We start from the raw sequence: 4,563 nt of genomic DNA on the forward strand, positions 1-4,563 counted from the left end.
TCGCCTGGGGGGGGGGGACTGCTTCGCTCGCTGGCGCTGGCTGGGAGAGCCAACAGGTGACTCCGCCAGCCGCGCGTCGAGGCTGAAGTCCCGTCGAAGAGAGAGTGGACCGGCTTCTAAAGAAACGTGTATAGGGAACAGGAGGCAAGCTCTCGACGAAACGCGCGTTCAGACACGATCCTAGCAAAAGGGAGGCATTTTCGACCGGGGGGAGGCCCGCGTTTAGCGCTCCCTCCTCGGAAATCGAGGGAGACGTCCGAAGTGCATGTTTCGCTTGCGTCGCGCGTCCCAGCCGTGGTAGATGCGCGTTTCTTTGGTCTACTGAAACTGAACTGGACTCGGGAGTCCACAATGGGGCGTGCCTGTGCTGTGAGCTTTCTAACTGTGGGGGGGACTCCTTCCGACGCGCGTTCAGACACGATCCAGGCAAAAGGGAGGCCTTTTTAAGCCTCTAGATTTCGACCAGGGGGAGGCCCCGAGGGAGACTTCCGAAGTGCATGTTTCGCTTGCGTCGCGCGTCCCAGCCGTGGCAGATGCGCGTTTCTTTGGTCTACTGAAACTGAACTGGACTCGGGAGTCCACAATGGGGCGTGCCTGTGCTGTGAGCTTTCTAACTGTGGGGGGGACTCCTTCCCCCTTGTGGTTTAAGCCCGAAGGGAGGGAGATCAAACCGATGCAGTGGGTTGACCAGGGCGACTGACACGCCTTCTTTCGTTTTCTTTGGATCTTTATTGCTGGGGGCGAGGCGCCGGGACCGAGCCAATCGGGGTGCCAAATTGTGGAGGGCGGGGACCGAACAGCCCGGCAGCGCCGTTAAACTCGGGCCCGTCGCTTTCTCACGTGTTTAAGGCTGGCTCGATAGGGCCTTGGGGCCGAACTGTGTTACGATCCTTCGGGGTTGTGGGTTTTTTTAAGCAGCCTGGAGTTGCACTGTTCTTGCCTTTCCCCCCACCCGCAGATGTCTTTTGCCATTTCCCAAAAGCCCCTTGCAACTTTTAAAAATAAACCAACAATTTATAATGGTGCAGATGATCAGGTTGTTAAGACCCGTATTGCCTGAAACCGGCCGATGGCTGGAACTTCACGAAACTGAACCCCCTCCCCCCCCACAAACACACATACCTTTTAGAGTGTCAGTCACTCTTAGGTATGGATTTATGCTTTGGGACAAAATGTTAAACCGTTGGGGGGTTTGCTTCACAGGCAAGTGTTTCTTGTAGGCATATCAGTATTCCCTAAGAGGGGCAGGTGTTTGAGTTGGCTGTGAGCTGGTTCACACCTGCGTGGACATTCCCCATTTTTATAACTCAGAGGGCCTGCCTCAAGACCAGTCATTCTGCCTAACAGTTCAACAAAAGTCTTGTGTGCATCCAGAAGACCTACACTGCAGTTCTTTGAAAGGTGTAGCTCTGTTTAGTATTGCACCAGACTTTAGGAGGCCACCAGACTTTTGGGGAACTGTTGAGATTCATTAAAACAGCAAGTTATCCTGGCATAAATTCTCTGACAGACTATTGGGGCAAGGGTTATGACTGGTAGCTGAGAGGTGGGGTTTGTAACGTTTATGTACCAGACTCAGAAAGATGCAAGATAAACACAATGATTATTCACAGTTTCTTCGCTTAGGGATAACAGAAAGTCTACCTAGTGGCTAAGAATGGTGTGGTCTCTATTTAAACCCTGGTTAATGCAATTAAACCCATCTGATCCATTCTGGATTCTGCATTTCCTGGCTGGAATCTCCCGTTGAAATTAACATACTGCGATTGTCACCCACTACAACTCTTATGCGTGGCCACCTGCTCGTCTTCTGAGTTTTACCTGTCAGACCTCTTGACTTTTTACCCCCTTCCCATTTACAAATTCCCAGCCTCCAGTATCTGCAGACACAGAATAAATGCATCCATCTTTGTTTATATGCACACTTTGCTAGTATGCACACTGATTTAGGAGTGTACATTCCCAGATCCAAGTAAGTAACGATTTCGGTGACCAGGATATACCTGCATGTATTCACACATGTACAGTCTACCAAGTATCTGTCACCCTTTGGAAATATTCTCTACTTTGTCGGGTGAATCATGCATATCTTTGAGAACGCTCACATGTGCTGCATCTTAGGCGTATGCTCCTAAATCTCTGGCCTGTTTCCATCATGGGAAGCCGTTTAAGGCCTCATGCCTACTTGAACTTGCCTGCATACCATCATGTCTGACCTCATGGTGTCTCCCTCCCCCTCCCCATGTATGCACATGGGTTACTCTCACATTATGATAACCACAACTTCCCACTGCATGACCAGCACACATGGTTTTCCGTCATGGAAATGATGGCGGGGAAAATGACGTTGTAAACTGCTTTGGATCCACCATTGAGGGAGGAAAGCAAAGTGTGAGGGTGAATCATTCTGAATGGTATATATGCAGTGTTGTTCTCTCTGAACTGAGTTAGTGTGAGCTAGCTCACAGTTTTTTAGCCTCTGGCTCACAGATTTTTGGTCTTAGCTCAGGAAAGATGGCCCCAGAGCAAACTGATTGATGCAGCATGTCAAATCGCTCGCTCACAACTTTAATGCCAGTCGCTCACAAAGTAGAATTTTTGCTCACAAGACTCCACGGCTTAGAGGCAGCACTGGTCCTATGAATGAGTGACTTAAGGTATCTGAAACACTCTGGAACTACTATATAAATGTTCAGTCTTTTTAAGGTCTAAGTACCTGCTTGGTTTTCCCACTGAACTCAAGGACAGTTCTAATTGCTTAAGATAGGTCACCCTCTCCTTGTTTGTTCAGGTGGACTTTTTTTTTGGGGGGGGGTAATTCATCTGGTCAATTTAGATATTATTTTAAACATGCTGATAGGTATAATTTTTAAGTACAAGAGACAGACTAGGGCTGTGGTTACACACACTACATGATCCACTTTCAGTGTACTTTCCAACTGGACTTTTACTGTGTGAAGTGGCAAACTCCAGTTGGAAAGTGGAACGAGCGTGGATTGTCTAGTGTGTGTGATCGCAGCCTTGGTGGTCGGGGGAAACTTCTAATTAATCAAAGGGGCCATCTGCTTTTAAAACAGGATATGACGTTTAAAGAAAGATCACTTTTTAAAATCCTGACCACTGCAAAAAGAAAAGAAAAGATGAATGTAAATTCAAGGTTGTAGCCTGTGTGAGAGTCCAGGGAAAGCTGTAAGACCCCTTGAAAAATTGGAGGTGTCAGTTTTTTCCTTCTGTTTGCAAAGAACTGAGACGCCTCCGGGGTTGCCTTATCTTCCTCTCTTTAAGCACTCCAAATCGAAATACTTTGGGCTTTTTATGCCTATTTGGGCTGCATAAGCTACCCACGTTTACTTGGGCGTGATAGCACTATCGAACAGTCGGATTTATTGCCGATTATCGCCTGCATGGGGATCAGGCTGTGAAGCTGCAACGTTCTGACTCGGAAGTAAACCTCGCAAATGCACATCGGAGTAAAGGAGGCTACACGAGTCCTCCGCCGACCGCATGGAGGTCTCTGCTCCTCAGGCTCCTGGGGCTTTTAAAACCGACATGAAAGAAGACCCTCACTCCTACATGGCTTGCTGTCACGTGTCTTGCCCTCTCGGGGAAGTGGGGAAAGGCCCGGGTAACTTATCTCGGAGGAAGACTGCTTAAAGCTTCGTCCTTGGCAGGGGTCCCGCACGCCTTCGCCCCCCCCCCCCCAAGCAGTGTTCCCTCTAAGCTGAGTTAGTGTGAGCTAGCTCCCAGTTTTTTAGCCTCTGGCTCACACATTTTTGTCTTAGCTCAGGAAGGAGGGCTCCAGAGCAAACTAATCTATGCAGCGGCCAAATTGCCCGCTCACAACTTTAATGCCAGCAGCTCACAAAGTAGAATTTTTGCTCACAAGACTCCACAGCTTAGAGGGAACATTGCCCCCAAGCACAACTTATCACATCTGACCTTGGCCGGTATCCGGATCTCAAACGAGCTCGTGTCCATCGACCCGGAGTTGGCAAAGCCCAACTCCGAAGTCTTTAGAACGGAGTGGTTGGAAAGGCGTCATATGCAGTTCGATAACGCCCCGGCTGCCTTTCTTTGAAAGACCGGAGCGGGGGGGGGGTGTCTGTCTCCCTTTCAAGGCCTTCTTCCACCGCCCTACCCGCCCCCCAGCCCAACCCAGGCTCTCTCACACACACACACCCAGCCCAACTCCCGGTCAGGGTCGATGCGAGACTTGCAAATGCTCCGCGTGCGCGCCGAGGAAGGCTGCTCGGGCGGCGCTGGAATCAATAAGGCTGTTTAAAATTCAAAGGCCCGCAAATCGTTCTGTTTGTCCTTTGATTGGGGGGGGGGGCGCGCCTGGGCTGATTAAAATGCGACCAAGAACGCTTAATTGCTGCACTAATTAAGAAGTCTTTAATTTCTTCTCTCTCTCTCTCTCTCTCTTTTCTTCCGCGGGATGTTGTTTGAAGCAGGATTTCTCTGCTTGCTCCGCGCAGCTTGGGGAGGGCAGGCTCTGCACCCTTCCTCTCTCTCTCTCTCCCCTCCCACCCCCCAATCTCCTTCTCTCTTCTGGTCCCCCCC

Source organism: Gekko japonicus, unplaced genomic scaffold (genome assembly GCF_001447785.1).
Source record: "Gekko japonicus isolate JY-2015 unplaced genomic scaffold, Gekko_japonicus_V1.1 scaffold104, whole genome shotgun sequence".
NCBI classification, from domain to species: domain Eukaryota; kingdom Metazoa; phylum Chordata; class Lepidosauria; order Squamata; family Gekkonidae; genus Gekko; species Gekko japonicus.